The sequence below is a fragment of the Peromyscus maniculatus genome, chromosome 10 (genome assembly GCF_049852395.1).
Source record: "Peromyscus maniculatus bairdii isolate BWxNUB_F1_BW_parent chromosome 10, HU_Pman_BW_mat_3.1, whole genome shotgun sequence".
NCBI classification, from domain to species: Eukaryota; Metazoa; Chordata; class Mammalia; order Rodentia; family Cricetidae; genus Peromyscus; species Peromyscus maniculatus.
In genome coordinates this window covers 24,522,822-24,534,914 of record NC_134861.1, presented here as the reverse complement: position 1 = coordinate 24,534,914, position 12,093 = coordinate 24,522,822, and the positions used below count along the sequence as shown (strand labels likewise).

The 12,093-nt window shown below is 43.7% G+C and overlaps 1 pseudogene; it reads right to left on the bottom strand.

Moving 5' to 3' along the window:
• Positions 1–455: 455 nt before the first annotated feature.
• Positions 456–3,254, bottom strand: LOC102904202 (small ribosomal subunit protein uS2 pseudogene; annotated as a pseudogene).
• Positions 3,255–12,093: the final 8,839 nt, after the last annotated feature.

The window sequence follows — 12,093 nt, the reverse complement described above, 5'->3', positions numbered from 1 at the left end:
GTTACATGGATTCTACAGGCACTCCAAGTTAAACACGAAAACCTGAAGATGCAGTGCTACATGTGAGGGAAAACATGTGACATGTGTCTCTATGGGTACAGTTTACCTCACTCAATGTTCTTTACAATTCCATCCACCTACATGCAAATTTCATTTTTTTCAGCTGAATAAGTGCATGTGTATGAGTATATGTTCATTATCCACTTATCTGTTTATGGAAATGTAGGCTGTCTCCATGCCCTAGCTATGGTGAATAGAGCAGCAATGACCATGGATGAGCATATGCCTCCATAGCAGGAAAGAGTCCTTTTGGTTATAAGCCCAGGAGAATCATAGCTGGGTCACATGGTATATATATTTCTAGGTTTTTGGGTTTCCACACACACACACTGGCTTTTAGGAACTTTGTTTTCCTTCCACCCCTTTTTCCTTTGCTCAGGTGTCTGTAGACTAGCTCAGGACCTCTCAGTAGTGGCTCCAACCCACTCAAGTGGCCTGCAGTGTGGGAGCTGCTGACCAGTCCTCATTGGCTGGCTGGGTGCTTCATTCTTCTGTAGGGAAGGGAACAGAGGGCACCTGCATACCCTCAAACCAGTCTGCCACCTCTGACTGAGCAGCAGTGAACTCAGGAGCTGGTGCGGTCCATTCACTCTGAAGTGTTTCCTTAGTCACAGCTTTCTCAGCAGCAGAAGCCTGCTCCTCCTTCTCAATCTCCTCTGGGTCTCTGTAGAAGTAGGGAACAGGCATAACCTCCCTTGGGTGCTCATGGGAGATGGTGCCACACACAGGAGTTCTTCCCGGGACAACATCCACCACATCAGACCCATGAGCGGGCTCCCTTGTTTTGTTGCATGGGATGGCAACGTCCACACAGTGCAGAGATGAGTCTGTTATACACAGAGCAGTGGTTGATCAAGACGCCTCTGTGAGGGGATGGGGCGTCAGTCCTGGGATTAGTCACAACTAGAAGACATGGATCCCTGAAGGCTGCTTGGATCTGGTTAGTGAGGGTCCCAGGGGAGAAGCAGCAGCAATTGGAGCGGCTCCAGTGGCAGCAGAAAACTTCAGCACGGCTCGCTGCTGGGTGTTCCTGGAGGAGATGACGTTGACATCAGCAGGGTCCTCAATGGCAACGGCAGCCCGAGCTGCCAGGAGCAGCTTCTCCCAGGTCCTCTTCAGATTAATGATGTAGACACTATCACTTTTCCTTTCATAAATGTACTGCCTCTGAGAGTCAAGGTTGGTACCACTTAAGCGGATTCCTGTGGCAAGGGATTTGAGGGCATCCTCCACCTCCATCTGCAGGACATCAAGTGTAGCTTGAGTTTTCCTGCCTTGCCCACAGTCAGGACAAATCTTTGTCACCCGCCAGTCCCACAGCCGCTCAGACCCAACCAAGTAAACACAGAGACTTATATTGCTTACAAACTGTATGGCCGTGGCAGGCTTCTTGCTAACTGTTCTTTTATCTTAAATTAATCCATTTCCATAAATCTATACCTTGCCACGTGGCTGGTGGCTTACCGGCGTCTTCACATGCTGCTGGTCATGGCGGCGGCTGCAGTGTCTCTCCGCGTCAGCCTTCCACTTCCCAGAATTCTCCTCTCTCCTTGTCCCACCTACTTCCTGCCTGGCCACTGGCCAACCAGTATTTTATTTATTGACCAATCAGAGCAATTTGACATACAGACCGTCCCACAGCACTTCCCCTTTCTTTTTTTTTAAAAGGAAGGTTTTAACTTTTACACATCTCCAAAGTCAGCTTGCTATATTTGGGAATTTGGGCGTAGCTTCTCTTACTACTTCCTGCTGGAGGGGGGCGATGTATCTTATGGGGACACAAGGAAAATTTTTGGATCATGGAGTAGTCCGTGAGACTGTATCGTCTGAGCCAGTTGCCTTGAAACGATTCTGGATGTTGGATCATCTGGGCCATGGTGTCTTCGGAGACCTTTCAGGGGGTCTTGGCTGGTGAAACCTGATGTATCTTAATCTGGAACAAATCCATAGCCTCTGGCTTTCTGTAGAAACAAAAGCAGAGCCTCTTTTCCAAAGCAACATATCCTTATAGCCAAATTTTGAAGTCAAGGTACCTTTAAAATATACATTTTGGCATAACTCAACAGCTTTTGTAATCAAATATTTTTCTTTAGTTACGAATATCAAAGAGAACATAATCCAGATTCTCTGTGTGGTAGCCATCTTTATGTGGCTTATGTTTTATATTTCCTTGAGCCTATTGCTTTAAACTGCAGCCTTCTAAGCCTGAAACAGCACTGTGGCTGCTGGCTCCACCCACTTCAGCTTCCCAACATGGCGGTGGTACGTTTTCCGCCAGCTCTGGGAGCCATCGTGGGTCTATGCTTTTATCCAAGCAGCGTGTAGCCCAGAAACCTCTTTTTGTTTTGTACTAGCAAAGGCTAAATACACCAGGCAGCTTAATGTGCCACTTGCAGAGGCCTCATTCCCGCCATACTGCAGGTCAAGCACACACGCCAGGAACCCGCCAGTAGCTCAAACCGGCAGGCTGCCGCTCATTTGAGAGAGACAATTAGGAAGCTGTTTTTAGCTCCGTTTTAGAATCTTTTCTCAGGTTTTAGGTGGAAACTCTTGCCAACACGTTGGGCGCCATTTGTAGCTTGAGTTTTCCTGCCTTGCCCACAGTCAGGACAAATCTTTGTCACCCGCCAGTCCCACAGCCGCTCAGACCCAACCAAGTAAACACAGAGACTTATATTGCTTACAAACTGTATGGCCGTGGCAGGCTTCTTGCTAACTGTTCTTTTATCTTAAATTAATCCATTTCCATAAATCTATACCTTGCCACGTGGCTGGTGGCTTACCGGCGTCTTCACATGCTGCTGGTCATGGCGGCGGCTGCAGTGTCTCTCCGCGTCAGCCTTCCACTTCCCAGAATTCTCCTCTCTCCTTGTCCCACCTACTTCCTGCCTGGCCACTGGCCAACCAGTATTTTATTTATTGACCAATCAGAGCAATTTGACATACAGACTGTCCCACAGCAATCAAGGGTCCCGGACATTGTGTCAGATGCCTTTTAAGTTACAACAGGATAAGGACCCATCCTGGGCAGTGCAGAAAGGGGGTGGGTCGGTTGTTATTTTTAAGGATCCGCGGCACCGATTTCCGCAGTGGCTGCACCGGGATGGGATGCGCTCCCACCAACGGCACCTGAGGGTCTCACGTTCCCCACTCTCAGCCGCATCTGTTGTCTCTTGTCCCTTCACCTTAGTCATTCTGACTGGGGTAAGATAAATCTCAGTCTGTTTAACCTGCATCTCTCTGACAGCTAATGATGGTGAACTCTCTTCATGTTTCTCCTGAGTTCAGCTCCACAGTCCATTTTTAACTACATTGTTCTCTTGGTATTTAGCTTTCTGGGTTCCTTTTCTATCCTAGATGCTAATCCTCTGTAAGATTTATAACAACCAAGGTTGGGTTTTTTCCCCCATTCTGAGGCTGCCTCTTCAGTCAAACATGCTTCCTTTGCAATACAGATGCCCTTCAAGTTCACAAAGCCCGGATTGTTGGTCCCATTTCCTGGCCAACTGGGGTGCTATTCAGAAAAGTCCTCACCCGAGCCTCTGTCTTGAAGTATACCCCTACTCTTTCTTCTAGAAGTTTCAGCATTGGGGTCTACCACTGGGATCCTTGATCCATATGGAACGGATTTGGGCACAACATAAGATGTCTGCAAGTATTTTATTGAGAATTTTTGCTTCCATGCTCCATCAGAGAGCCCGACATACACTTTCGTGTTTGTGTCCTCACTTGGTTGTGTCAGGGTTATATTGGTTTTGTAGAGTGGTTTGGTAACCTTCCTTCCGTGTGGGGTAATTTGAGAAGTAGAAATCAGCAATGAATGCATCCCTCCCTTTCGTGGGACACTTTGTTACTTCTTCCATCTCATTGCTCTTTATAGATTTGCTTCAGTGCTCATATCATAGTTAATGTCGGTGGATCATGCATGTCTAGAAATGTAACCATTTACATTTTCCAATTTATTAGAACACAGGTTTCAAAAGGTATTTTCTATTGATTTTCGGTATTCCATTGGTGCTTATTGTAATGTCTCCCCTTTCATCTCCTGATTTTATTGCATGAAGATTCTCTCTTTTTTTTTAAAGATTTATTTATTTATTTAGTATATAATGTTCTGTCTGCATGTTTTGCCTGCAGGCCAGAAGAGGGCACTAGATCTCATTACAGGTGGTTGTGAGCCACCATGTGGGTGCTGGGAATTGAACTCAGGACCTTTGGAAGGACAGCCAGTGCTCTTAACCACTGAGCCATCTCTCCAGCCCAAAGATTCTCTCTTTTGGTTAGTTTGGGTCTGTGTTGATCTTTTTGTCTTTTCAAAGAACCCGTTCTGTTTCATTGGTTCTGTATGATTCTTTCCGTTTCTTGTTATATTATTTTCTGCTTTGACCTTTATTATTTCTTTCTGTCTACTGATTTGAGATTTGTCTTATTCTGGTTTTTCTTAAGACCTTGAGGTACATCATTAAGGTATTTGTTTGTGATTTCTCTAATTTTCAAAAATACTTTTTTTTTTAATTGCATAAAGGTTTGTCTGTGTGAGTATGTGCATGTAAGTGAAGATGCCTGGGCAGGTCAGAAGTAACAGAGTCCCCTAAAGTTGGAGTTCTAGGTGATTGTAGGCTACCTGATGTGGGTGCTGGGAACTGAACACTGGTCCTTTGCAAGAGGAGTGAATACAAGCTCTTACCTGCCAAGACATCCTCCAGCCTCTCTGATTTTTTTTTTTTTTTGAAATAGTCTCACTATGTAGCTCTGGCTGTCCTGGAACTCAAAGAGATCTTCCTGCCTCTGCTTTCCAAGTGATGGGAACAGTGTCTTTACCTGCTCCGTATCTTGCCGTGCATTATTTGCTTTGAATTCGTTGTTTTTATCAGATAAAACTCACAAGTATTTCAATTTTATTATATTTGATAAGACTTGCATAGATCACATACTCAGTCCTTTTGTGATGACTTACAGACTGCACATGTGCAGGTTCAGACTGTATTTGGTGGTCCCCCCACGCTGAGGTGCGAAAGGAGGGTCTTTATGATCGCTTGCTGATACAGATGCTGAGGCCGTCTCTATGCCACGTGCCTGTCTTGGGCTCAGTGTCTTCTGAACGTTGTGTGATTTCCTCCCCAGTCAGAGGATGTGGCTCAGGAGCCAGGCAGTGGGTATTATAACCTGAGGCCATTTCAGCCTCCAGGTCCTAGAAAACGCTGCTGACAAGCTTCCGCTGGTGTGTGCTCTAGTGTTTTAAGAGGTTGGCGCTAATCAGCCCTCTTGGGAAGTTAGGGAGTCTCCCCTTAGAGTATGGCAGACCGCTGTGTGGAATACTGAGCAGCCCCGAATCAGTCTGCCCTGTCTAGACAGTGCATTTTGCAAGCCAGAATAGTTTTCTGACAGTTGCCTGGGTCACCAGGGTGGGTTGTGCAGGGGAGGGAGCCCTGCTTCTGGAACCTTCTGTCTCCTGACTCAGCAGGACCTCAAAGCGGTCTTCTCACCAGGGCTCCAATCAAATGCCAAAAAGAGAGGATGTCCTGCTAGCTGTACAATATGCAGACTCCAAGATTCCTTAGGACAATGCTGTTGTGGTCCCCACCCCCACCCCCTTGGACTCTACTGGCACGGTCTGTCTGTCTGTCTCTCTTCTTTGTCTCTGTTTCTTTCTGTGTTTCTCTCTGTGTGTCTCTCTGTCTTTCTCTCTGCATCTGTCTCTCTGTCTCTGTCTCTGCTCTGTAAATTATCTGGTACGGAGAGTAGAGTGGAAGTTTTCTGAATCTTTCTCCTTGTCTGGAGCTGAGATCCAACTCTCTGTGGCTCTCACTCCGCTTTGAGAATATAGACTCCGTGCCTGGGGCTGAGTACTCCAGAATGCACTCTGGACTTTCCAGTTCTGTTTAGTCGCATTGACCCCTTTCCTTCGTCACTTATTTTTTGCTGTCACCTCATGACCAGGTTATTTCCAAGAAAGTCCCGCAGTCGGTCCATGGGCAGCACCACCCACAGTCAGTGTACATGGGCAGCACCACGCACAGTCGGTGTTCATGGGTGCCATCCTCAACTTTTCCTCCTCACCTCACAAAAAATACCATAGTTTATCCATTAGTCAATTGATGGACATTTAAGTTGCTTTCACTTCTTGGCGGTTGTGGGTAATACACATCTCTCTCAGATAATTGTGATAAACACAGGTGTGCACACATCTCTCTCAGATAATTGTGATAAACACAGGTGTGTGCACATCTTTCTCAGATCCTGCAATAACTACTTTTGGGTACAATGTACCCAGAAGTACTCTTTATCATATGGTCAACCTACTTTTCTTTAGAAAAACAGAACAATTTTGTTTTTTCCTTTCCTCTTTGAATGCCCCTTATTTCTTTTCTTGCCTGATTGCTTTGGCTAGGACTTCCAGTATTATATTGATCATAAGTCACTAAAATAGGCACCCATGTCTGGTTCCTGATTATTTTAGGGAAAGCTTTCAGTTTTTACCATTTAAATTTTAATGCTTTAGTATTCAATGGAGATGTACATATAATTAAAGATGTTCAGTGTATCAGCACCAATTCCCTAAAGATGGAGAGCATTCATAATTTTAATTGAGATCATGAAAAGCATATATAACAATAGCTAGTATACTAGGCAGGAGATCAGATGAGTAAATTTGTGTTTTCTTCTAGAACAATCACTAATGTTGATTCTCCTATGGACAAGCTTTCTTACCCCTACTCTATTTATTTTCTCTTCTATAAAATGGAACAATGTCGTTAGATTCATTTTGCCTTCTAAAGCTCCCATGAGTCTAAATTAAACTAAAGTTTGTATGTAAACTACTTTATGTTAATTAGTGACCAGAATAACGTTTGTAGAATGCAGGATTATAGCAAATCTTTTTATAGGAAAAGATTATTGAGATTCTCACTTTTATTCTGAAGAGAAAAGAAAACTTTGTAAAGATGATAACTTTATATTTGCATATATGCTAATCTTTAACAGTAACTACTACCCACATATAAATAAAATAACTATATATTTACATATACTGTTTTGAATAGGTATGCAAAAGTTTATTGAATGTAAAGGTTTTAATAAAGGTTTTAATAATGTTTCTTATTCTTTGACAGTTCAATTATGTAATACATATTGTCCATATCCCTCTACCACTACCTCACTCTAACCCCCCCAGTGCCCCAAACCGCATCTCCCTCCCAGTGTCATGTCCTCTTCTCATTTTCATTTTTATTGTTTCTTATAAATAAACCCCTGAGTCCAGTCAGTGTCGTCGGTGGGTATGTGGCCACCCACTAGGATACAAGCAACCTCCCTGCAACCACATCCCCAAAAGGGGATGGCTCTCACACCCTCAGCAGCCATCAGCTGACACAGATCCTCCTTGGGGTGGAGCCTCATGAGTCCCCACACCATCTCTGCTGGAATTTTAACTGGCTTGATCTGGTACAGCAACCAGAGCTGCTGTGAATTATTGAACATCAGAGGGCCACAGTATGGCATGCCAGAGGCCAGCATTCACGGTGCTCTTCCTGGCTCCTATACTTCCTGCCCCTCTTCAGAGTTCCCTGAACCTTAAGTGATGGAAGGTTTGTGTAGATTTCCCACTAGAACTGAGCACTGAGTGGCTTATCCTCAGTGCTTTGACCAGTTATGTCTCTGAATTAATTTCTACCCACTGCATAAGGAACCTTCTCTAACCAAAGTAGAAAACTTTTTGAGACAGGGTCTCACTATGTATCCCTAGCTGGCCTGAAACTCGCTATGTGGACTAGGTTGGCCTTGAACTTGTGGCATTTTCCTGTCTCTGCCTCCCAAGGACTGGGATTACAGGCATAGGCTACTAATGCCTAGAAAAAAGTAAGTTTTAGTTATAGATTTTATTACCTTTCCCTTACTGTTGTACTCATTTTCCTGTTTTTAAAAAAAAAATTTATTTTTATTTTATGTGCATTTGTATTTTGCCTGGATGTATGTCTGTATGAGGGTGTCGGGTCCCCTGGAACTGGAGTTACAGACAGTTGTCATCTACCATGTGGGTGCTGGGAATTGAACCCAGGTCCTCTGGAAAAGCAGTCAGTGCTCGTAACTCTCTCCAGCCCTCATTTACCTCTTTTATCTAAGCCCCTCGTTTTCCTTTTTTAATCGATGTTATTTAAGGCAGATTTGACTTAGGTTCTGGTTGCAATCCATATTAAAGTGCCTGTTCTCTCTGTCTGTGGACCAGGAAAACCAGAAAGCAAGTTCTTTGTCCTGAAAATACAATGGTGAGATGAGTACAGAACAATTACAGATGTTACAGTCTGAAGAGGAAGAAAACGAAGGGAAAAAAGGGTCCTAAGTCCCGAGCAGATGTGAAGTGCAAAGAGGAAATAAATTTCAAGGCCTATCCTCGGCAGCAGGTGGTTCTTAAAAATCAATCTCTCCTTACCTGTCTTATTGAAAAGAAAAGCGTGTTTGCATCTACACAGTCTTAGCCTGTTTCCTATCTCTGGAGCATGAGAGTCGATTGCTGTTTCTTTTCATGCTGTTGATTTTGACCGGGTTGACATGTTTCTGCTGGGGCAAAATTGTCAAGAACAGGTGCATCTTTCAGGTGAGCCGTGCAGCAGAGACTTGCTCAGAATTTCCCCCAGGTGTTCATGTATCTATTATTAGATTTTTGTGGTATCTGAGGGCTGGATTTTGTCTCTCCACCATGACGGATTATATCCCCCCAACATTAAACCCAAACAAACCCCTTTTGCCCCAAATGTGCTTTGTTTTGTTTGGGGTCAGGTATTCAGCCACAGCAATGAGAAAAGTATATAATATATCATTTCCAAATGTTCTTTGATCTCATCATTCTTTTCCTTTTTAATCCAAGCATCACTGTCAGAACACAGTCCAAGAATGGATTCATATGAAGAGAACTTGAGTACTTATGAGAGCACTCCAAGAAAACAAGAGTCTTGTGACCTCAGTTTCTTCAAAACACAGAACCGTCCTTGGAATGTGTTTCCGTGATCCTCCCAGGTGTAGCAGATAGGAGTGAGTTTACCTCAGCTGTTGTTAGTCATACGCCTCTAAGAAAAAACGTGTTTGGCCACATGCAGCTTGTCCTTGTGAGTGCACACTTTACTCAGGTGACTCTTCTTAACCCTCAGAGTATAAATTGTCTGATGCTCTGAATAAAGTTGGCTAGTGCGTGAGACTTTAGTCTGCCTCATTCTTAGGCCCTGGCCTCCCAGGTTCACACCACCAACTAGAGCAGCAAACAGTCACTTATAAGTCTGGTTTAAAATTCTTCAAATAGGGGTGTGTGTGTGTGTGTGTGTGTGTGTGTGTGTGTGTGTGTGTGTGAGAGAGAGAGAGAGAGAGAGAGAGAGAGAGAGAGAGAGAGAGAGAGAGAGAGGTGGGTTTAATGTCATAAAATGTAACTTCTGCTAGTCAGCTTCAGTCATTTCACTGGGATTGTGTTTGTAGTTTAAAACATAATTGGCTTTTGTAAAGAAGTTTGTTTTGTTTTGTTTCTACCAGCTATAAAATTCTGTGCATCTAGGATATTTAGTTTTTGAACTGTGTTGACCAAATTCCTTGTGTCCTTATTTTTTTTTTTTAACTAGCTTTATCTGTCTGGTTTTGAGTTTGAGGTTTATGTTAGAATTTAAATTATTCTGCAATTATTCTGCATGACCCCTGTAGCCAGAGTTTTCCTGCCTTGCCCACAGTCAGGACAAATCTCTGTCACCCGCCAGTCCCACAGCCGCTCAGACCCAACCAAGTAAACACAGAGACTTATATTGCTAACAAACTGTATGGCCGTGGCAGGCTTCTTGCTAACTGTTCTTATAGCTTAAATTAATCCATTTCCATAAATCTATACCTTGCCACGTGGCTTGTGGCTTACTGGCATCTTCACATGCTTCTTGTCATGGCGGCTGGCAGTGTCTCCCTCTGTCTTCCTGTTCCCTCCTTTCTCCTCTCTGTTAGTCCCGCCTATACTTCCTGCCTGGCCACTGGCCAATCAGTGTTTTATTTATTGACCAATCAGAGCATTTGACATACAGACCATCCCACAGCAGACCCCAGCACCGATGCTTGCATATCATGCAGTGCATGACCCCAACACCGATGCTCACACATTATGTAATATATGACACAGACATGGAGCTACTAACTGGCTTCCTCTTTCTTGTGGTTGTTTCCTGGGGTCACCACTCTAGAATCTTTGAGGATAAGATAAATGGAGGTAAAGTGTTCTGAGACTGATAATGGGATCCTATAAACAATTTTGTCCCCAGTCCCAAAGTTAAGATTATGAGAAGCTCTGAGGGTCAGTTGTCCTGTGCATCTGCAACAGTCCCTCTGGAGGAGACATTCGTGACTGTGTCTGAATTTGACAGCACTTTGGTACAGTCCAGGTGAATTAAGTTAGTAAGTTTGTAGATGGTTTTTGTTTTGATTTCTTATTTTTCAGGTTACTCTAGTGACCCATACCTTTTGTGTGATAAATTATTATCCCAAGTGCCCCTGAAAAGAAACTAGAGAGAAATTTAAATCTCATAATCCTGTCTTAAATATAGAACCCTACATTCCTACATGAGGGTACATCCAGAAAGAATTGCTCCCACTTTTTTAATGAAAAAAAAAAAAAAAACATCCTTTAAGACTTATAAGTTTCCATTCTTAACTTAATCTTAAGTACCTTAAGTGCCCTGTCGTTAAATGCATTTAGTTTGGAGAGCTAAGAAAGTGTAAAAACCTATTTTAAGAAACACACTTTGCTAACTTACATTAGGGAGCAAATCAACAGGGTCCTGGTGATAACAGCCCAGGAAGATTGACTGTCTTAGTCATTCCCAGGGCTGAACCTTTAGGTTTTCTGTCCTTCACTGAACTAGTTACTCTGCTGAACTTTGAATTAACAAAATAAAAACCATCCAGAGCACAAAAGGGAAGCAGCTGCAATATCCTCTTATCGAAAGAGACAAGGCATAAAATCTTCGGCTTTAGGGACAAATAGTAAATCATTTATGCAAGAGAGATTTGGGAGAGGAGGCGCGGCAGGGGGACAAATAACTAAAGCACTGACGGTGCAGTATTGAAACGAGGCTGGCGTTTGAGCAAAGGCTGCAAAGAGCCTGCTGTTGGCTGCGGCCTGGTTGAGGAGCGCGGACAGATTCTCTGGCTCTTGGGCAGACTTGCAGACAGATTCTCGTAGTCCCTTCATGAGCCAATAGAAACCTTGCTGGAGTTTAGAGTCACCCAGAATGGGGCTCCAGATCGTGGGGATACACTTCACTTCACCGGAAGAAACACAAAAGGCTACAGAGAAAGCTCTGTGTCAAGGATGAGAGTCACCTCTCCAGGTCCTTGGCTGCTGTTCACTAGAACTCGAGCTATAAAATATTTTCTTTTTCCTTTGTCTGAACCAGAACCTTAGGGACCCCACAAGAGCTCAGGTCTAAATCCTCAGCTTTGCCTGGCAAGTAAGCTGGACAGCACACACACACACATACACACGCACGCACGCACGCACGCACGCACGCACGCGACCCCCCACCCTGACTAGAGGCAGTTTTTCTCATCTACTTTTGAATTGTTGCATCAATCAGCATCCATTTATTTTTCAAGAAATCATGTGCTGACATGTAAATTTTCTGTTACTGACTTTTAAATTTTTTTCCTGTTATTGAACATTCTAATTTTGCATTTAATCACCCCAATCATCATGACTTTTGAGGTCAAAGCCCATGCATTGCTCTTAGTTGGTTAAGAAGTAAAGGAAGGGCTGGCTAGATGGTTCAGAGGGTAAGGGTGCTTGCTGCCAAGCCTGATGATCCGGGTTCAATCCCTGGAAGTCATATAGTAGAAAAAGAGAACTGACTCTTGCAAGTTGTCTTTTGACTTCTACACATACACCATGGCATGCATGCACCACCATCATAAATAAAGAAAAACATTTAAATTTTTTAATAAAAGAGATAAAGCTAAGAGATCAAACAAGTGTCTACCTCTGTCTGCCCTCAGTTATTGAAAACCCATGATACCAAA